Consider the following 24,082-nt stretch of genomic DNA (forward strand, 5'->3'; position numbering starts at 1 on the left):
TCAGAAGGAGTAGGTGAAAGTCATCTTTTCACGTCCCTGCTCTAACATCAAGTTTTGAGTTGCTATGTATGAATATTTGTCTACTGTTATTCTAACTGCAAATATGAATCCTATTCATATTAAAGAGGAATGATCTTTGTTTGAGACTCTAAGGTGATTTAACTCTAATAATGTATTTTATGTATTCTTTGAATTTTTAGTGCTTAATCTCACGTTAAATCTTAATTATCAGCTGTAGCACAAAAATCTCGTGTTGATGTGTTTCTTAGTGTCAGTTATATCTTTTGAAAGAAGGCATTATGTATAAAATTATATATGGTGCATGTGTGTGAACGCATGGTCAGTAATGAAGCAGATCCTACAAAGAGGCAGGCAGACAGCATGTGGGATCTTGCTAAATTTAAGACTCAAAAGAGCCTTACTTTAAGTCAGACTTTAATTTTTAATTTTGTTTTCAGATAATAGTACCTATTAGCAAAGAAAGGAGATAAGAAACTAAGTGAGAAGTTATATAAATGGTGGGGACAGTGCAACTGTCAGTTCAGACTTTGGCTTCCAGTATTTGTCTAGCTCCTGGTGCTCTCTGCTCTGTATCAAAAAAGGCACTGGATGATCAAGCAGACAAACCCAGTTGTATCAAATTCACCAAGAAAAAATTCAACATTCTTTTACAGGAAGGTAGAACAGTTTAAAAGTAACTGTGCCACCTAATATTATGCTACCCATTACAAATGTTAGCAGTTACAAGTATGACTTACAAAGTACTTTCCTTGTAAATTAAACAGACTCCTAGTTATCTCAGCGTGCATATCATGGTTGAAATATCAATGTGTCAGGCCAGTAGCATATGTGTCATGCAGATATTGTAATTCCTCCAATTGCTTTAGCTATTCCTGAGTGATGATTTTTAGCAATGATCAGTTTTGTGCTGAAAACTCAAGCGTCAGCATATGAGCCAGCAACTACATTTTACAGGACTGTCAATCAAAAGCAACACCAGCATTCTTGCTCTACGGAAGCTTTAAAGACAAGGAGGGTTTTTGTACACTAGCATTTGTGTTAGACTCTCATTTGGGCATATGGTTGAGTAATAACATACTTTTTATATAAACCTTCTTGCATTTGGCCACATGCACCAGTCTTAGCCACGTTCTGTCCTGATCAGCTGTTTAGAGTGGTTGCAAGAAGTTAAAGAGCAAATGCAGTCACATATTTCATCCACTGACTCTCTCCACTTCTCTTTTTCTTTGTCTATTACAGGGAGATTTTCTCTGAGAAGGAGAGGTTCATGTTTAATTTTCTGAAGTGCCAGGCTCCCACAGGTCCAAAATGAAGTCCTTATGTATTTCTGAAGTGTACTTTGGCTTCCTATCAAGATGGAAGAATGTGTATACATGAGAAATTTTAATTCATTATCACATTTCCTTCAGCAAGAAAGCAAATAGTTATTAGATGGTTTGGGACATATTCCTGGCAGCTGAAAGAAGGCAGTGTAAGATAAAGAGAAGTTCTCCCTTAGTTTAAAATGACTTTTTAGAAATAAAACTGCAGATTCAGGAAAAAAGTATAAACTGACTTTGTTTTTTTGTATGAGCTCATACATCACCTGTGATGGAATGGGGCTGGCTTGGTGGAGTGTATCATTAGAAGAGACTCTCACATATACCTCACTCCTCCAAAATGCTTGGCTGATTTTCCACCTGGTGCTGGAAAACCACACATAGGGAGTGGTTACTGAGAAGGAGTGGGAAAAAAGAAGGCATAGGGTTGTGCCACTCCTAAACTTGATAAGAACACTGTGGTTTTGACAGAGCATTAGGAAATGACAATAGAAGGCAATAAAGTAGAATAAAAAATTAAAGAGATATGAAGTGGCTGTAAAGAACAGCTTGGATTAAGGAATATCTGAAAGCTGATACCTGTATTGTCCTTCCATCCATTTCACACAAAAGGGCTTCACAAAAGCTATGGAGTACAGGCACATTTGTTCTACAGGATTGTCTCTAATGAAGATTATAGCTCGAAGTATATTCCATCACCATTCCTCCAAAGTCAAGAGACTGGGCTAAACTTAGTTGCAGGGAACTGTAGCCAAATTCCTTTTACTGTTCATGTACTCTTTATATGAGTGTTATTAAAAGTAAAGAACACAACTGTGGCTCTTGTCAAGATAGGTGAAAGTGACCAGTCACAGCACCCTCACCACAGCCATCAATTACATGTTTCCTGTTACATGGTCATAACTTGGGCAGCTTTGCTCTGTGTGCTCTGTGCTTTCTTCCTTGAAGATCATTCTGGTAAATTATGCTACAAATGACACAGCATGGCACAGCCACTGTGGTTCTCTGGGGGAAAAAAAAAGCCATGTTCACAACAGAGAAATGTTGCTGAAAGTACAAAATGTGACTCCACCTCAGTGCCTGCAGGATGGATAGCATAATAAAGAAGAGAAAGAGGGCACTTCTCAATTCAAATCAACATAGTTAATCCCAGAAAACCTATTTTAACAGGATTCAATGACTCCAGGACAGAACTGTTATGCCTGCATTGCTAACTTTCTCTCACTTTCCACCCAGTCATCAATACTAGCAGTATTTATATGCCTTTACTGGGAGTAGGAGCTGATAACCTGGGAACTCCATGTGGGCTTCAGTCTGCGTCAGACCTGTTTAAAGTCTCTCTCTGTGATCTGGAAGCAGTGCTCAAATAAATTGGCCTGTTTGGGCACATGTTGCCTACAGCAAGCTCTGTTTCCTTGTCAGAAATCTGAAATTCTGTTGAAGCTTGCATGTATTCTTGATTCAGCAGCTACAGCTGGCTGATGAAGCACCACTAAGTGTACAGCTATAGAAAAGCAAAAAAGCTGAGAACAGTTGGAAGAGCTTGGGGGCAGAGCGGCTGTCAGCACAATTAAAAATTAGTTTTTATTCAAGAAAGCCCATAATATTGCAGAAGAGAGGAGTTTACTCTGGTTTTCTGCTTTGCTGCCCCTCATTCTTTTATCTGCCCCCCATAAATCTCTTCTTGAAGAGTCAATTGAACAGGAACAGGAACTCCAGGAGCAAACTCAGTCTTGCCATTTAGTAATACGAATTGCCAGTCACATCAGGCTCTTGTAGTGATCCTTTGTGAGAAGAAATTGGACCAGTTTCATAGGTCACATTCATTTTTAGAAAACATAAGCCAAGCAGCACACTGATTTATGCTGGCATGAAAACACAGATCTAAAGCCATTAAACCAAATGACAGTCTGGGGGATTGAACAGAGTCAGACTGGGGCTGGAAACAAAAGATGATTTTTCCTGTGTTGTCTGATTAAGAAGCATCAGTATGAAATCCTTTATAGCAAGTTCCATAAGAAAATCTAGTGGGTTTAGCAATTAGCACTGTCAGGGCTCTTTTAAACACTGTATCATCCACACAGTACCTTTGGGGGTCAGAAGGGGAAATCTGTGTTCTTGTTCATTTTTGGAATCCCAAGTGGGGAAATTAGCAAGTACCACAACCTCACAGGCAGTACCAGCACTTCACGTATGAGCCAGCTTAATAGCCTACTCACTGAGTTGGCATAAAATGCCAGCAAGAGGCTGTTCCTGAAAGAGATATTACTGTGTCTGTTGCTGTTGCTGCTATCCAGACCTACACCATCCAACATGCACAGCAGAAAAGTGGGATACAAGTATATACCTTTAACAAAAGGCTTCTGGACCTTCTTCACTGGTAAAGGCTTTATGCAAATAGAGAAATAAATCTCCCCTGCAGTATCTTGAAAATAGAACACTAAAACTTTGGCTTTGCCAGTCCATGCTGGAGGAAACATGAAATATTCTATAATCAGATAAGAAAGATGTCATTGTAGACTGGCAGAGATCTAACATTTTCTGCACTTCTGCGTGAGACTTATCTGAGTGAGACTGAATGTGTGAGACTGAATCCTGCTTAGTCTCTTATATGGATAAAAGAACTTTTAAAACTGTAGATATTTCACAACTCTCAGGTTTTTGAGTGTGAAACTATCAAATATCTTTTAGGAGTTCCAGGTGATTTCATTATTATCCTGGCTTGCCTCATTTTTCCCCTTTCTACCCCACCTAGAAAGGCCACTTGGACCTTCTGGTTGGTCTCCGTATGGAGGGAAGATATGACAAGTTTCACATTATCTCAGGCATAAACCATAGGAAACTAAGGTGTTCTGAATACAGCTGTCATTTCTAGATACACTTAGCAATCTTTGACATCATTTTCTCAACATAGATTACCCTACATTTTGAATCAAACAGATGAGAGATGGTAAAAATTGTTCCAGTGCAAGTGTTAGTTCTTCGAAATGTCATTTTCAGCCATGACTTTTGAGTCTGCATTTGCTCAAGGATCATGGCACATGCTATAAGAAGTTTTTCAGAAGATGGAGCTATGGAAAGAGAGTGAAACAGTGACAGTTCTGAGTCTCACTGGCACCAGGCATGCATATTAAAGGCAGTTTTAACCCATATTTCGTAAGCAATGTCTTTTTCATAATAATCTGATTTTGTTTTCCAACTAAAACCATTGTGGCTCTGGCTACAAGGCAGTGGGATATGAGGATTTAATTAGTGCAGGAAGTGGCTGGGGGAGAGTAAATGTAGTATCACTGAAATGATAAATGGATGCAGGAAAGAGAAAGTAAAATTACAGTTGGTAAAACAGTGAATCTCACATAGGAAGGGAGAAGGGCTATTGTGAATGAGTCCAAATACTCTCTTTTAACTTCTGTGATGACTGCAGATGGTGACAAAGTGACATTTTATGGTTGCTCTTCTAACCTAGACATAAGCCAAACATTAAGGTGCTATTTGCAGACATTGTCTTTCTCTTGAGGCTCTCAGCTGTCTCTCTGAACGCTTTGTCCCTTTCTTCTTTCTTACTTTTCTGTTCCTGTAGACAAAGATGGTGAGTTTTATACCCTCCAATGTTCCTCTACAGAATGGCAGTCTCAAAAATACAGCTAGAAAGTTTCTGTCCCTGTCATCCCCTGATCTGTCTCCTCTCTACTGTCTCTGGGTGACATATAGTTGTTGGCTGAGGTCTTCAGGTAGCTTTGTGGCAGCTCCAGACTCACTGAATGAAAGAGACTTACATCTTTAAACAAGGGTGCCTCTTTATAATAACATGTTCTGTTCTGTACTAGAAGGTCAATAAATATTCTTTGTGTTTGAAAAGGGGAATTGTAAAATTGCCTTTGTTGAAGGCAGAGAGCATTTTAATCAGAAGCGAAGCAAATTTAGTATACTTCTTATGTGGAATGCCTCAGAAAGAAAAAGGTGTATAGGTTAAATGTTTGTGATGATGGAGAAGTTCGACTGTCTTGACAGATCTTCTTCATCTTTTGTCCCAGCTTACTATCATCTCACCTGCTTGTCTCCTCTACATAAATAGCAGTGATACCAGTCTGTCCAAAATACTGTTTCTAAGATCACTTTTTTTAGTCTTTTTGTATTCTTCCATTTACTCCTTTTCCCCTGTATCAAACTCTTTAGGGTTATTTTCTGATTATGAGTTGGTTTTGTTTTGCCTCCACTCACACGATCTTTCCCTGTTCATCAGTTCTGTCTCTTTAGGCTACTGCAACTGCTCAGTCCATGATGTTCAGAATGCTGTTCCTTATGTTCCCTGCACCTCAAACACCGCAGCCTATTCCTTCTGAATTGACCTCTGAAGCTAAAGCTTCTTGATCCTTTGCTCTAACTGGACAGGAGGCAGAATGGACAGGAGGCAGAATGAACAGGAGGCAGAATGGTGACTCTTATGAACTAATATTAGTCCCAAATTCCTTGAGGATCAGGCAGAAAGCATTTGTCTTTTGCTGAGAGCCTATGTTCCACAAAAAAAAAAGACCTTTTCATGCAGAAAATCAGAGTACTGAAGCATTCTGTTGACCAGCTTACTTAATCTGGGAGGTAACTGGCATTCAAGACATCTTTGTCACCTCTGCCAGTTTTCCAGGAGCCACTTCTGTGGTCAGGGGAAATTCTTTGGATGGATATGGGTCTTGAACTGCTTCAAGGTGTCTTTGTCTTCAAAAAGATGTCCTGTTTTGAAACAGACATTCAGTTTTTAGCTTTCTTATAAACTCAGGGGATGAATTCAGGTTTTTCCCATGGGCTTTTGAGTAGACTTGCATACTACAGTGTATGTCTGCTGAGATGTCCTCAGGTTCTGTAGGAACTTGGTGTTTAAGCAGAGTTACAATTAATTTACTGAATTTCAAAACATGCACAATATACCTTTTCATGGAGTGCAGTCTTACAACCTACCTTAGGGTTTGTAGCATTTTGAGGACTGGTTAGTAGCAGCAAATCCCTCCACCATGGTGCTCAGTCCTATTTAAAATACATTTGCGCTTTAGAGAGATCCTGATCTTGCACAGTGGATTGATCAAAAAGTTTCAGGTCTCTAGCCATTAGCTATGACTAGAACTCACATGACTTCACAATGGCAACAGTGTTCTTTATACAATAACTGGGGTCATTTACCTTTATCTCAAAGGGTGCACCTGAACATATCACCTTCCAGCCTGTCAGTGTTCCTCAGGACACACACTGCACACCAGAAAATTAATCAATTATGGATACATGAGCTGAGCCTTTAGCTCCACTGACTATTACAGAATCCCAGACTGGTTTTGATTGGAAGGGACCTTAAAACTCATCCATATCCAACCCCCTGCCATGGGCAGAGACACTTTCCCCTAGACCACATTGCTCCAATCTCCGTCCAACCTGGCCTTGAGCACTGCTAGGAATGGGGCAGCCACAGCTTCTCTGGGCACCCTGTACCAGGGCCTCAACACCCTCACAGGGAAGAATTTCTTCCTGTTTCAGTTTAAACCCATTACCCCTTGTCCTATCACTATAGTCCCTGATGAAGAGTCCACCCCCAGCATCCTTATAGGCCCCCTTCAGATACTGAAAAGCTGCTATGAGGTCTCCATGCAGCCTTCTCTTCTCTAGGCTGAACAGCCCCAACTTTTTCAGACTGTCTTCACAAGGGAGGTTCTCCAGCCCCTGATCATCATGGCCTCCTCTGGACTTGCTCCAGCTGCTCTATGTCCTTATGTTGGGGACACCAGAACTGCACCAAGTGCTACAAGTGGGGTTTCATGAGAGCAGAGTAGAGGGGCAGGATCATTTCCTTCCATCTACTGGTCACACTGCTGGGGATGCAGCCCAAGATATGTGTATATCATTTGTGTATGAATGTCACAACCTGAATTGCAAGACATGCCTGTTGTATTATTGTAACTGTTGAAGAGCACAGTACACTGTTACTGTGTGTTCAGAGTAGGTGGAATCATTATATGAGAAACCACAAAGTGCTTAGTAATTCTGCTAGAAGTATTAAGGGAGCTGATGACTGTACTTCAAAGGAAGCTAAATCCTCGTGTATCTAAGGTTTTCCCTCTGTTAATGATGAAAGCTCTCCAAAGAGACTGGAACCTTTGCAGGGTGTAAAGGTGACGGAAAAAAACATTAGTAGAGACAGGAAAAATATTAACTGAAAATAGGAATCGAGATTTAAATTGATGGAAAAGAAGTTCTAGTAATCAAATTTACTGATAACTTCCTTGGTGGCTGGGTTCATCAGTGGAAACTAAGACCGCACTCCCACTGTCCTATTTCAGTCTGGCTTCTATAAAGAGAAAATAACACTGCTGTTTGGAGAGTCCTGCTTTTATTCACTCTTATATGCCCTATTGTTACGGCAAATTATATACCTTTAGTTGATGGAATGACACCCAAACCCCATGTTTGCAAGTGCGGCTGGAAGGATGTTTTTTGTTCTGATGGGTGCTAAAATATTAGTGAACCCCAAGGAGCTGGTTGTGCTTCCAGGAGCAGGCTACAGCCTGCTCTCACACATCATGCAACAAAATAACATAAGTCAATAAAGCAGCCAATTGGGAAAGAAAAGGCTTTCAAATGTGAGGTAATGTGATGTATAAAAGAAGATATGTGCAAAACAGAGTAATCTTTAAAAATAAAAAAGAATACAAAAACCCCAACAAACCAGTGGGTCAGAATAACTGAATGTCTGTTAAACAGCATACCCCAGAAGAAAACAGTGATAATTTTTTTGGGTTAATTTTCATGCATTAGTCAGTTATCTCCTGAGAGGAAGAATTCAAATTCCATTTCAGGTATTTCCCACATGTACGTTACCATAGAAATGATTATTATTGTTTTTCCCCTGACAAAGGGTGATTTATGAATATTTCTAAAAGAACTGAGCTTGTTTCTTGCCTTGGCAAATATGCTGCTCTTTCCCATTTCCCATTGTTGTTTGCAAATGATTCACAAATATGAGGTTTTCTGCTGCTTCTATTTACAAGCAGTGGAATTGAAAAAGTGCTTATTGAAAAAATTAAAGCTGTTTTTCAGCTTTTAACAAGTCTAGAAACATTTTGTCCAAATAAGTTGTTTAAATGTGTTCTGTGGACACTTCCACCATACTTCAGGTAGATAATTCATATGATTAGGAAATGGTCTTTAATGAAAACACTTGTAGCTTTAGGGAAAGAGGAGTGGGTGGGAGAGCATTTGGAGAGCATTTTATAGTTACCAGAGTGTACCCCACATATCACTTTCAGTAAAATTAAGGGCCTTCTACCGATGTTTGGCATGATGTGTAGTCTGACTTTTGACTTCCAAGAATGCTGTCTATTCAAAGTAATTGTCTTGACAGAAAAGTTCCCAGCTGCAATGTTTGCAGTCAAACCCCTGTTTAGATAGTTTAATGTTTACTGGTTAGACTCAGGAAGGGTGTTTTTTGTTATTTTGTTGTGTTGTGTTTTTTTCCCCACTAGAAAAAAAAAAAAAACAAGAAAAACACTCTTGCAGTTTTGCATGAATTGCTTCATGTTTTCATACTTATTATTATGTTTGTATTTCGGTTTCACATTATATATATACACATGCACACTTGTACATAGAATCCCAGACTGGTTTGGGTTGGAAGGGACCTTAAAGCTCATCCAGTTCTAATCCTCTGCCACAGGTAGGGACACCTTTCACTAGACCAGGGTGCTCCAAGCTCTGTCCAGCCTGGCCTTGAACACTGCCAGGGATGGGGCAGCCACAGCTTCTCTGGGCAACCTCAGTGTCATGCTTTGAGCATGTTTTGAGGGTGTTTTTGTTCAAGGTTTTTTCCAGCCAGGTGGAGGAGGGGAGTCCGGGAGGAAGGAGAGACAGGACACCTGACCCAGGCTAGCCAATGAGGTATTCCATACCATAGCACGTGATGCCCAGGATGCATACTGGGAAAGAGAAAGCTGGAGGGGTAGAGCTCTGGAGGAAAACGGAGGAGGTAGCACGCGGTGCTCAGCTGGGCAGGGTGGAGTGAGTTATGGGTTGGTGGGTGGTGGGGTGTTGTGTTCTCTCCACTTGTTGTTTGCTGTATCATTATTATTTGTAGTAGTAAATGGCAGTAGGGGTTTTGTGTTATGCCTTAGCTATTAAACCGTTCTTATCTCAATCCGTGGGGGCTACATTCTTTGGATTCTCCTTCCTAACTCTTCGGGAGTTGGGGGACTTGGTTTAAACCACGACACTCAGCCAGCGCTTCACCACTCTCACAGGGAAGAACTTCTGACTAAGATCTCATCTCACTCTCCCCTCTGTCAGGTTAAAGCCATTCCCCTTGTCCTGTCCCTACAGTCCTTGTCCAAAGCTCTGCTCCAGGTTTCCTGTAGCCCCTTTAGGCAGTAGGAGCTGCTCCAAGGTCTCCCTGGAACCTTCTCTTCTCCGGGCTGAACCATCCCAGCTCTCTCAGCCTGTTTTCATAGGAGATGTGGGACATATTTCAGACACCAGTTGATTAAATACATATGCCACAGGAAACATAGAGCTGAATTTCTTGCTCCAGGGTTTTCACCAAATGGAAAAGAAGATTTTCATCAGATCTCAGTGAGTTCATGTTTGCAACAGTCAAGGTGCTTTAAGAAAAAAAAGCACAAATACCTAAGAAGAGCTGGTTTTGTGCTGAAGGTGACCGCATTGGAAAGTTGCAGACTTACCTCTAGGTCAGCAATCTTACTGAAGCTCAATGTTTTTAATGGAAAGGTCAGTGGTGCATATTAGAGAAAAATGTCTCTTTTGCTTTAAAATGCTACTAAATCGAGGATATGATATAGGCTACATTCTGGCTATGCTGAACTGTAACTATTTCACTGTTAACAAGATCAAAGCAAGCTGCATGAGAAACTAAAGCATGGGCTTCTCCAAAATGGCTTCTGATGTGAAAGTAGAAACTACTTCCCAATATGTGAAAGGAATTTAAAGTGTTATTAATCCGAAATCATACTAGTGAATTATATTAGAGGAGCTACATAATGCCAATTGAGACAAAGGGGTTTCTGGTGTGGGTATTTGGATCCACCATACTTTATGAGATGAAGTAAAGATTGAGTAGTAAGAGCAATCACTAGTGCTGGTGACTACACTCTAAGGACTGTCTCTTGACAAAAGCATTGTTCTTCATCATAGATCTAGTTCAAATATGTGGGATTAAATACAGTTTTGCTTCTGACTACACTTTTGATAAGGTATCAGAAGTATAGGAGGAAAACAATCTACCTGTAAAATGATTTGGTAGAGAAATAAAGAAAAGTCTGAATTCTCCTGGTGACAACTTTTATTTCAGTGCACCAGTGTACATCTTTAACTAAATCTTATCCATGTGTAAATAAGAAACTTGGTAATTTGACACCTCAACTGTCATTTTTGTTTCCCAAAATTCTTAATACCACATAGGATACACAGATATAAATTAATGCCTCTGTTGTTTTATGTCAGAGGCACTGGAGTTTTAAGATATATTTAATTAAGGCCAGGATAATGCCAGCCATTGATATGCAGAGGATAGAAAGAACACTTTCATCTTGCCACAAATGGCATTTTGGGAAAGTTATTTTTTTTTTGCAAGAGAGAAGCCAGCAGGTGAACCAATTGACTCTTGTATCATAACCCTCAAAACCAAACATCAGCTTTGTGAATAGGAACAGTTGTTACGATTAACTAATTTGTAATATATTTGAAAAAATGATCAAACAAAAGTTAAGAAATACACGTGACAGTGTAAAGTAGGGATATTTGCCAGACTTGTAGAAAATATGCCTCCATAAACTAAACTTTTAGTGTGCAAAAACACACTAAACATCTGTGCAAAACATTGTCATGGGTTCAGCAATAGCAGTCATTTTTTCTCCTTCTTGGTAGCTGGTGCAGTGCTGTGGTTTGACTTTTGGGCTGAGAACGGTTGCTGATAGCAAGTATGTTTTGAGTTACTGCTCAAATGTTTGGTTTGTCCAAGGCCTTTTCTGAGCTCATGCTCTGCCAGGGAGGAGGGGAAGCTAGGAGGAAGGAGAGACAGGACACCTGACCCAGGCTAGCAAAAGAGGTATTCCATACCATAGCACGTCATACCCAGCATGTAACTGGGAGAGGGCCGGAAGGGCTGGAGCTCTGGGGGGATGGAGGAGGTATCGGTCGGTGCTCTGTCGGGCACGGTGGGGTGAGTTATGGGTTGGTGGCTGGTGAGGTGTTGTATTCTCTTCACTTGTTATTGGCTTTATCATTATTATTTGTAGTAGTAAATGGCAGTAGGGGTTTTGTGTTATGCCTTAGCAATTAAACCGTTCTTATCTCAATCCGTGGGGGCTACATTCTTTGGATTCTCCTTCCTAACTCCCCGGGAGTTGGGGGAGCAAGGGGGGGAGTGAGTGAACAAGCTGTGCGGACTTGGTTTTAAACCACGACAAACATCTATGCAAAAACACCTATCCTAATCATCTGTGCAAAATTCTGAATCTAAACCTATAAAATGAATCAACATCAGTGGCTAGATTTGTCTACAACAAATACAGAGTGATAACATGTTAGGGGATCCAGTTAGAAGATCCAGTCAAAAGGATGCATTGCCCTTACAGAAATTTTTTCAAGAGAGCATGGTTCTCAATACCATTTTCAAAATAGATGTGAAAGCAAGCTATATTTATAAACAAAGAAAATCCAAGATGTGATTTTGGAAAGAATTGACAGACTCGATCACTGAAGGTCTGAATTTGTCACAGAGACTTGAGGATATGTATGAAGACATTTGAAGTTGTTTAGTCTGGAGAAGAAGAGGCTAAGGAGGCACCATATCGCTCTCTACAACTACCTGAAAGGAGGATGGAGCCAGGAGGTGGCTGCTCTCTGCTCCTAAGGAATAAGTGACAGGACAAGAGGAAATGGCCTCAAGCTGCACCAGGGGAGGTTTAGACTGGAGGTTAGAACAATTCCTTCCCCCAAATGGTGTTCAGGTATTGGAACAGGCTGCCCAGGGCAATGGTGGAGTCACCATCCCTGGAAATGTTCACAGATCTTGTAGATGAGGCCCTCAGTGACATGGTTTAGTGGTGGCCTTGGCAGTGCTGGTGAAGAGTTGTACTTCATGATCTTAAATGTCTTTTGCAACCTGGTTGACTCTCTGCTTCTATGTACGTTACTGAACCCAAACAAGAAACCTGTTTTATTTCTACAAAACTTTGCCTTTTCTTCAGGAGCTCTACCAAGTCCTTGATGAGACATTGTTGCAAAATCTAACTTTACTGTTTTCTGCTGAAGCTAGGTGTGTGTCATGGTTTAAACTAAATCTGCACAGTTCCCCCTTTGTTTCCCCAACTCCCGGAGAGTTAGGAAGGAGAATCCAAAGAATGTAGCCCCCACGGATTGAGATAAGAACGGTTTAATAGCTAAGGCATAACACAAAACCCCTACTGCCATTTACTACTACAAATAATGATGATACAGCAAACAGTAAGTGAAAAGAATACAACACCCCACCAGCCACCGACCCATAACTCACTCCACCCTGCCCGGCCGAGCACCGCGTGCTCCCTCCTCCATTTTCCTCCAGAGCTCCACCCCTCCTCCTCTCTCTCTCCCAGTATGCATCCTGGGCATCACATGTTATGGTATGGAATACCTCATTGGCCAGCCTGGGTCAGGTGTCCCGTCTCTCCTTCCTCCTGGCCTCCCCTCCTCCACCTGGCTGGAGCATGTGCTCAGAAAAAGCCCTGAACAAAAACACCCTCAAAACATGCTCGCTATCAAGCAACTGTTCCCAGCCCAGAAGTCAAAACACAGCACTGCACCAGCTACAAGAAGGAGAAAAATGACTGCCACGGCTGAACCCATGACAGTGTGTTTGGGAAATACAGGTTTTTTTCCCTCCTCAACACCAGGTACAGTAGCAAAGGTTTTTTGACAATAAGAAATAAATATAAAAGTGGGTTTATCAATATAAAAGTGGGTTTATCAGTCAGTTTTATACTGAAAATATAATAAGCAAATATCTTCAGCTTTGAAATTCTGTTGCATTAATCAGCAGCAAGTAGAGCAGCAGGTAATGAGCCAGAAGCACTTACAGCAAATGAAGTAGTTTGGAATTCAGTACAATGAAGATCTCGTTTAACAAAAAACAAAATCTCAAAAAATCACCACTGTCAAACCAGATAGCTTTAAGGGATCAGAAGTCTATCCTCAGTACTGTCTTATCTGTCTCAAAGGCAACAGATGCTTCAGAAAACATTACCTGCTAAGTGGAAAATTACAGACCAGCTGGAGCTAATTAATTTGCAATTAAAAAATTGCCATAAACCAAAAAATGTAATTAATTTTCTTCAAAATATGTCTATGCAAAAGGATGGGTTTGCCACTTCTAAGGCATCCAAAACATTCATAACAGTTATAGAAGCTGATGTTACTGTGGACATGCATAAGCACCCACAAATTCCAATGGGTAGCAAACTTGTGTGGCAAATTGCAAACCTGGAGAGCAGACTTTCAAAAAGCTCTGAAAAGTGGTGTTAATCATAGAATGGTTAAGATTGGAAAGGACATTGAGATCATCCAGCTCCAAACCCCTGCCATGGGCCAGGAACACCTTCCACTACACCAGGTTGCTTCAAGCCCTTCCAACCTGACCTTGAATGACAGAACTATAAATTGCATCACAGGATCATAGAAATACTTGTTAAAAGGGGCCTCTAGATGTCAATTAGTCAACCAAAAACTCATTCAGAGCAGGAATACTGTCAACATAAGATCATTTTTCACAGGATTTCACTATCTGTATTCCTACATTAACAATACATTCAAAATGGAAGATAGGCAAGGGCTAAAGAGATGAAAAATCTTTCAGCCACTCTTTCCCATTTGATGCTGTGCACATATCTGCTTCTTACAGACCTACCTAAATTTTGCAGACAGTGAGGTATCATGTATTAAGTATTCTTGACAGAGGTGAAAGAAAAACTGGGCTGTTCATTTTGGTGGATGCCTACCCTTAAATCCATAAGTTAAAAATTGTAGGTACCTACAATGAAATTATTAGTCTGCTTTGTTTTTCCTGCTACCAGGAGAGTATGTTGTGCTTCTAAAGTTAATACAGATTCAGGCTCCATGAATTCCAAATTTTCAGTGTGTGATGAGAAAAAAATCTTACATCTTAAACTGAGGTATGTTTTTTTTTAAATCATGCTTTGCTTTCACTTGCCCTAGACTGACCACTTAGTTTGTAAAATGCATGTCTTCTCTGGCAGACTGCATCTGGGCTATGACTAGAATATTGTTACCAAGAAAGGTGCATAGATGATCATGAGAAGAGTTGCTGTACTATTCTACTTGATGATCTGGCCTTCTCTAGGATTAAGACTGACTTCTAGGACCTCAGACGTTCTCTTTATTGATATTATTAATCTGGAATCGTATAGAAATAAAATATTTAACTTAAAGGGTAAAGTACTAGTTTTGTTCTCTAAGTGGATAAACAGTCAAATTAGATTGACATTTCCAAAATGGACAGGAAGAAATACAGGAATATAACTGAAGCAAAGTAATAAGGCTTTTTTATCCTGACTAGCGCTCATTTCCCTTATGATGCTCTTTGCCATGCCATAATGATGAAATTAATGTCTACTTGCACTCTGTAAAAGGTCAGTGCATGAAAAGATTTCCCTTAGATGAAGCTATTCTAGATTTATCATCAGGCTTTTTGAGGAGCTCACCCATAGGATCCAAGAACGATACAGAAGTCAAAAGGAAACCTGAAATAAATATTCTCTCCTACACATTGCAGAATCTCACAAACTTGCATCTTTGAGTGTTTGGTTCTATTCATAAGCTGTTTAATGTCTTCATGAGTTACCCCAGGTTGAGTATAACTTTGTGTTGTCCCTGCGTAAGGACGTGCCACCCTCACTACATTGACTGAGCTCCTTAATTTGATGATCCTTGCAGGCTCTGGAAAGAGAACCAGGGCCTTCACAGACATTTGGATGACCAGATGTCATGGTTTGTAATATATTTTTACACAAAGCATTATTTATTGGTCATCTGGACAGAGAAGCACAAAGGTTATTTTGTCAGAATCCTGGCTGCTGCACTGCACAATTACTACAGTACTTCCCTAAATCTGTTTGTCAGGATGCCTGTGTCTGCCTTCACCTCCCTCTCTGACTCTTCTGCAGTTTTTTTGAAGTCCTGTCTTTCACATGATGAATCTGATCAGCAGCACGAGGCTGAGAGATATTCAGTTATCTCTGGAAAGGTTTACCTCAGGTTATTGTCTCATTCAGCTTGTGAACTGCCGTTCGGCTGTAGGTAAAACCCTTACCTAAAGAACCCAAAGCCATATTTTAACTCATTCCTCTTAGAAATCATCCTCTAGGGAAATTAGCTAAGGCAGTTACATGTAGCAACTGCTCTATTCCACTTGCAAACATAACAAAGGATTCCTAAAGTCCACAGCAGCATTCTCAAATACCAACAATTGCTAAACAGACAGGGTTTCTGTAGTTGGTTTATTTTATATATATATATAAACCCAAGAAGTTTTCATATATTAAATTTCCAGAGAAGTTGAGGTTAATTTTTTAGAGAGCATATATATGGAAAATGTTGGATAAAATGACAAATAAAAATTTACATCTCACCTGGTGATTAAAAAGGATTGCACATTTGAGTCTGGGACAGTGTCACTTGTCCTGGCTTTCGGTAGTTCAATTAATGATAATGTTTTAAGTGAGCTGCACATGTTGTTTCCATGCAAAATTCAATGTTTTCTGTGAATAAATACTCTTCTAATGCTCAAACAACTAGAAACTTTCAGAATTTAACTGATACTCATCGTTATGTTTTGAAGTATCCGACAACTTCTTACAGAATTATAAAAGGAAACCAGGTTATGGAATTGTTGGAGCAGAGACTCTTCAGTCTCTACAGCTGTAAAAATTATTGTAATAATTAACATTCTTACTTGTGAGAGTGTGCAGAGTGGACTTTGATGGTATTGCTAAGCTTAATTGACTGGTTTTTGGCATGTAGGCTTGTTGAACTAGGAGAAGACAGAGGAAGTGGCATTAATTTTGTACAAAATATTCCACTGATTTTTGCTGTAATTTATTATTTATCACCTGCTATGTACATAAGGGCTTTTTCCTAGTCCACCTGGTTTTGCCTTCAAGTCTACAACTGTTCATGCAATATTAACAATCCTGACCTTGCCAAGATGTTTAGAACAAGAAGCCAGAATACACTTGCACACTTGTACACATCAGAAATCGCATAATTTCAGATCACAGAGGCATTAACCCAAGCATATGAAGCAGAACTTGAGGGATTAGCAAAACTGGAGAACTTGGCTATAATTGACCTTATGAACAAAAGGTTAAGCAAAACCTTTCCAGTAGTTTTTCTCAGCATAATTACTCAGTTCACTGTCTTTCACAGGGTGGAATGATGTGAGCATGACAACTTCTGAATTGGACCTGTAGTTGTAGTTCAAGGTGATTTTTCTTTCAGTGGGAGCCAGTATATTTACAGAAGCCACAGAATTGCTATATAAAGCCATGTTTAAAACCTTGCCTTTGATTTGGAGGCAGAAATACAAGTCAGAGATTTTGGTGTAAGGAGAAACACGTCTATATTTTGCCTGTGAGCAAATTGCATATTATTGCAATTATAGCAAATATTGTTTTTCTCATATTTTACTATATAAAATTGAAGCAGAAGCCATTAGTGAGTATATATGAGTGAAATGGAGCCATTAGTGAGTATATAGGAGAGCCATGAAGATGCTGCAAGGGCTGGAGCACCTCTGCTCTGTAGACAGGCTGAGAGAGCTGGGCTTAATCAGCCTGGAGAAGAGAAGGTTCCAGTGAGACCTTAGAGCAGCTCCTACTGCCTAAAGGGGCTACAAGAAAGCTGGAGAGGGGCTTTGGACAAGAGCTTGTAGGGAAAGGGCAAGGGGGAATGGCTGTAATCTAACAGAGGGGAGACTGAGATGAGCCCTTAGGCAGGAGTTCTACCCTGTGAGGGTGGCGAGACACTGGCACAGGTTGCCCAGAGAAGCTGTGGCTGCCCCATCCCTGGCAGTGTTCAAGGCCAGGCTGGACAGGGCTTGGAGCAACCTGAGCTAGTGGAAGGTGTTCCTGCCTATGGCAGGGGGGTGGAACTGGATGAGCTTTAAGGTCCCTTCCAATGTAAACCATTCTGTGATCCTATTTATTCTGATATGATTCAACGACTGGATGAGCAACTTCAGTTCTAGTAACCTCTGCTAACTGGTGAGAAATGTCAATATATATAACCTATGGAATTGTAAACCATGTGAAAACAATGTATCTCCATTGAAGTACAATGAGTTTGGATCTAATCCTGCAAGGCTTGGTGAGGCTAGATCTGTAACACTGAGCATTTCAAACTCATAGAAAGCCAAACATTCTCAAAGGCTTGGTGTGAGAAAGGATGTGTTATTTCAATTTCAAAAATCATTTAAAGTTCTCATTATACTTTTCACTTTTATAAAGTTATAAATCAGATGATCTCCAAAGGCATTACAATTCCTGATGAACTTAATCTCCTAATGCCCAAGAAATAGAATGCTTCTTTAAATTGTATTTTTTTAAAAGCTTACTGGAAACTGTTAGTTCAGCCAAGCATAAAACCATATCTCCTTGCCCTTTTATCTGTACTTCAGTCATAGAAAAAACTGCCTAATGGCTCTCATATTCTCATTTAATTTTCTTAATTTTCTTTCCAACGAGATAACACTGGTCTTCTTAACAGCCATCAAAAAACTGTGACCAAATAAAGACAGCAATTAATTTGCTGCAAAATCAGCTTAGTTCTCAGCTAGACCTCACTTTTTCAAGTATCTTTGTAAAAGATTTATGCTCTAATCAAAATAAGTAATGATAAATTACAGAAAAATATAGTACTTTTTATTTCAAGAAGAAACACATGACAAATTACATCTTGATTTAGAAAAAAATTGCAAGCATGTAAACCTTTGGTGGTCTTACAATTTTTAACTAAGTTCCTCTTTATTTTTCTCCCTCCTTCCCCACCACTTCAATCAATCCTATTATTTCTTGCCTTTCCTTTCTGTTTCACAAAGATAAACAGAAGAAATTACATCTCTTTTACTGTAGGAATAGATCTCTACTGCTTCTGGAATTTTTTGTTGTTTCAGGTCAGCAGGCTTAGGCAGCCATAATGAGAATAGCAAGGTGAAGAGAAAGATACTTCAGACATAGAAACACACATCCCACTGTCAAAAGCTTTCCATTCCCTGAGCATCGGAATGGAATATGAACCCGGCTAAGTTCTGAGTTGCAGTACAAATCCTTTGTGGAAAATAGGAGAAACCCAAGGAAGATACATGAACAGATCAGGAAGATTTAAAGGAATAGGGAAGTTGACTGTGCCTAAATGTAAATATTGAGAAATAAAATCAGAAGAAAACTATCTCTGAAGGAGGAACAAGAAATATTTGCTTTTGAGTAAATAATAAAGTAATAGGGATGAATTCACCAGTCTTTTGCCATTTACAGGTGGGATATGAATGCTGTATTAAGAATAGAGACATTGTCAGACTTCTACCTAAATTATCTGAGTAGCTGCTATTAGTCTATCGATGGGCTGTGGTGTAGGTGGCAGTTGTGATTATATGACATATTGGTTTATTTTCATTATATCTTTCATTCTTTAAGGATGATAAAATTTGAAAATGTGCTTACTTAGCACATTTTTACATCTTTTTGAATTGCACTTTGGGAGTACTGGTTGCAGTGTAGGTTAGCTGTCTGAGTTCTGTAGCTTGTACAGGTATCCCAAGAAGGACAGAAGAAGTTTAAAGGGATACCAGTTAACTACCAGTCTTAAAGTCAAGAAAGTAGAAATTTTTCCAGTGTGTTTGTCTCATGAGTTTTTGTAAGTCATTCGTATCACATTGAATAGGAATTAAATGCCATGGTTACAAAATCTCTTTTATTTGAAAACTGAAAGCAAAAATAAAGGCTGGTGTTATTTTCATAAGCTAGAAAGGGTAACATGGAGCAAGCTGAAAAGAATGTGCATGCTCAAGAAGAGCAAATCCTTTTTTATGTTACAGAGATGTTTGATTTCTGACAGTTGCTAACTGATAGGTTGCTTCTTTTGATGTTCATATCTTTATAATACCAGAAACAGTCTGCTGCCTGAACAGTATTCAATGAGAAAGATCAATAATGAATGAATCTAGATAAAGCTAAAGGTAAAATCTGAGTACCAATAACAATCAACACGGGAATATTAGCTTGAACTACCAAGTTTAGCATGAAGGTAAGAATTATTAGTGTGTGTTTAATCAAAAAAGTACACTCTAATGGTGAAGCTCTAATAGACTATTCAATAGTCCTGTGGCGTAGCGGTGGCTCTATATTGGACATTCACAACCACACAGAAAAAAGTAGTAGAAATAAAACTATAGGAAGAAATTCTTTCTTTGTAAGTGATGTGATCTATTTGTTAACCTAATTTTTACAAGTACTTTCAAGATATCCTGGATCTTGAGCTTACAAAATTCTTGTCCTATACACTCAGTACTGCACATGTACCATCCTAGTATGTGGACAGTTTTAATACCAGTGTTAGGATACATATGAATGGAGAATGAAAAAGTCTGGGTGTGGAAAGTGCTGAAGAAAATGGTAGCAGGAAGAAGCTAATGAGAATAGGAGGTGTGGATGGTACCCCAACATTAGCAGGTCATCAGGAACCCAGCAGAGGGGAGAGAAAAGACAGGGCATAAACACTAAGGACTCCCATCAATGGACAGGATAGAGAGAATAATCACCCCTTTATTCAAGAGTAACTACCCTAAAACAAGCAGGAGAGATTGTAAAGTCTTGCTTGCTGGCATCCCTTGTCTGTTCTATCACAAGAAATGCTGTACAGATCACCTGGATACAATCTTCTTGGTTTCATGATTGCTGGACAGGGTACACATGCTCATTCATGACCACACGGATCCACATAATCACATAATCGCAAGGGTTGGAAGGGACCTCAAATGATCATCTAGTCCAACCCCCCCTGCAAGAGCAGGGTAACCCACATGTGTAGTGCTGGAAGTAGCCAGGTATAAATGGTAGTTTGTGAAATCAGCTTTGTTACAAAATAAAATTATCCTCCTTGCTACAATATTTCTTGTTGAGGCTTTTCTACCTTCTTGCTACAACGCTGTATCGCAATTTCGTGCAAGTCAATAGCTGTCAGAATGTGTTAATATGGCCAGGCAGTGGATGTCATTAAGATGTAGTGCCGACCAAATATATCTATTCCATAGAATTAAAGAAAACGCCAGTAGAAAAGGTGTGAGTTCATTACTTACACTGCAACAGTGTCACTAAACCAGTTTATTTCTCCTTCTGAGGAGTGTTCTTCTGCCTTCCATTTTCTAATGAGCAGATACTGTCGCACACAATCAAGTTACATTTTGTGACTGAATGACAAACATACTTTTTCTCCTATAAATAGTACAGGATAAGTTAAGAGTTTTAAACATCATTATATTAATATAAAAGCTTTTCATTCCTATTAGGGTTTGCTCCTATTTTTTATATGTCATTTGCAACAATTGTTTTGTATCTCATTCATTTCAAATAATTTATCTGAGATTGAAAATAATAATAAAAAATAGTGGCATAAGTGACACGTATTCTTTAACAGGTTTATTATTAACAGGTATTTGTCTAAATGGGCTTCAAAGTATTATCAGTTCTATAACTGCATTTCCTAAAAGTAGAATGATGATTTCTTTCATCTTCCTCATCATCTTCTCTTGTGTTAGAGGTCTCTGAAATCAAAAGTGCATTATGCTATGGATCTCTGTACTTTCTCACATTGCTGTGATAGCATAGAGCTTTCCTCTGCAGCTCAGAATTCTATTTCCTTGTCTTTCATTATGCTGTATAGAATTGTTACACAGGTTGGCAGAGCCAAGTAGCAGATCCAAATCAGCTAAATGGACTTCATAGAAATATAGAAATAGAGATCAAACAAGGAAAAACAGGCAGCAGGAGAAGCAAGATGTAAGGCCCGAAGGAACATTAAATCACCATGTAGCACTGGTAGCTGGGGATTCAGTCTTGCAGTTCCTTATTCCACCATGATTTTGCTGTGTGAATCACTTAAACTCCACGTGGACGGTGGAAAAAAATCCCAGATTTTCATTTTATGCACCTCCCTTACAATTCAGAATGGGGGGGTATGGATGACCAAAATCCATGTCCCAAATTATAGGTATATTAGCCAGTTAAATACAGCCTTGCCTGTCTGTTAACTTAGAATGAAGAAACAGAAAGGTTAAACTTGATTTCAAAGAAGGCTGTAAACATGAATTCCTAAAATGCTGTTGAAAATATTAGTCCTACCCTAGTAATTAAAAAGATTTGTCATGGGATCATCTTTACTTAATAGTTTTTTTATATTTAAAATGTGGGAAATATTTGCATCTAATAACACATCAAAGTTTTTGCAGATACTATGAAATAACCTGCACCTAATTGTTTCCAATTTTTACATTGCACACATGCTAAGTCATCATGGGGAATAAACAAGAGGAATTAGAGATGTGGGCACATCTACGGGGCTATGATATAATAGGCATCACAGAAACATGGTGGGATGGCTCCTTTCACTGGAGTGTTGGAATGGAAGGTTACAGGCTTTTTAGAAAAGAATGGCCCCGTAGGAGGGGAGGGGGAGTAGCCCTTTATGTTAGGGATAGGCTGGAGAGTATGGAACTCTGTCTGGGGACAAGAGATCAGTTAACAGAAAGTTTGTGGGTCAGGGTTAAGGGGAAATCGGTGATGGGACAAATTACTGTGGGGATATGTTACAGACCACCTGATCAAGAGGAACCTGTGGGTGAAGAACTCTACAGACAAATAGGAAAAGCCTCACACTTTCAGGCCCTTGTTCTCATGGGGGACTTCAACCACCCTGACATCTGTTGGGGCAATGGTACGGCCCGGCACAAGCAATCCAGGAGCTTTCTCGATTGTGTGGAAGACAACTTCCTTCTGCAGGCAATAGAGGAGCCGACAAGGAGAGGTGCCCTGCTTGACCTCGTGCTCACCAACAGGGAAGGGCTCATTGGAAATGTGACTCTCCAGGGAAGTCCTGGATGTACTGATCACGAGATGGTCGAATTTGAGGTCCTAAAGACAGTGAGAAGAGCATGCAGTAAGCTCAGTGCCCTGGACTTCAAGAGAGCAGACTTTCGGCTTTTCAGGAACCTGCTTAGCAAGGTTCCATGGGATATAGCCCTAGAGGGCAGGGGGGCCCAAGACTCTTGGTTGATATTCAAGGACCACCTGTACAAGCTCAGGAGTGTTGCATCCCGACCAGAAGGCAGTGCAGCAGGAGGGCCAGGAGACCTCCTTGGATGGATAAGTTGCTGCTGAGAAAAATTCACAAGAAAAAAGAGACTTATAAAGGGTGGAAACAAAGACAGGTGGCCTGGGATGAATAGAGGGATGTTGTCAGGGCAGTTAGGGACCAACTTAGGAAAGCTAAGGCTCAATTGGAGCTAAACATGGCAAGGGATAATAAAGATAACACGAAGGGATTTTATAGGTATGTAGCGGCTAAAAAACAGACTAAGGATAATGTAGGCTCCCTCCGGAAACTTTCAGGAGAACTGGCTACACAGGATTTGGATAAGGCTGAGCTTCTGAATGGCTTCTTTGCCTCGGTCTTCACTGGCAAAGGCTCTGACCGCACCACCCAAGTCTTCGAGGGCGGACGCAGGGACTGTGAAACTTAGACCTTGGGCCCACTGTAGGAGAGGATCTGGTTCGAGACCATCTTAAGAACCTGAATGTACACAAGTCCATGGGACCTGATGAAATCCATCCGTAGGTCCTGAAGGAGCTGGCGAATGAAGTTGCAAAGCCACTGGCCATCATATTTGAAAAATCATGGCAGTCAGGTGAAGTTCCTGATGACTGGAAAAAAGGAAATATAACCCCCATTTTCAAGAAGGGGAAAATGGATGGCTCAGGGAATTACAGACCAGTCAGTCTCACCTCTGTGCCTGGCAAAATCTGGGAGCAGATTCTCCTGGAAGGCATGCTAGGGCACATGAAAAAGAGAAATATGCTTGGTGACAGCCAGCATGGCTTCACTAGGGGAAAATCCTGCCTGACCAATTTGGTGGCCTTCTATGACAGAGCTACAGAAGTGATGGACAGTGGTGGAGCAGTTGCCGTCATCTACCTGACTTGTACAAAGCATTTGACACTGTCCCACATGACATCCTTGTCTCTAAATTGGAGTGTCATCAATTTGATAAGTGGACCACTCGGTGGATAAAGAACTGGCTGGATGGTCGCACTCAAAGAGTTGTGGTCAACGGTTCAATGTCCATCTGGAGATCAGTAACGAGTGGTGTCCCTCAGGGATCGGTGTTGAGACCGGTCTTGTTTAATATCTCTGTCGCAGACATGGACAGTGGGATTGAGCGCGCCCTCAGCATTTTTGCCGATGACACCAAGCTATGTGGTTCTGTTGATACGCTAGAGGGAAGGAATGCCATCCAGAGGGACCTTGACACGCTTGTGAGGTGGGCTGATGCCAACCTCATGAAGTTTAACCATGCCAAGTGCAAGGTCCTACACCTGGGTGGGAGCAATCCCAGGCACAGCTACAGGTTGGGCAAAAAGGAAATTCATGGT

This window comes from Melopsittacus undulatus, chromosome 8 (genome assembly GCF_012275295.1).
Source record: "Melopsittacus undulatus isolate bMelUnd1 chromosome 8, bMelUnd1.mat.Z, whole genome shotgun sequence".
NCBI classification, from domain to species: Eukaryota; Metazoa; Chordata; class Aves; order Psittaciformes; family Psittaculidae; genus Melopsittacus; species Melopsittacus undulatus.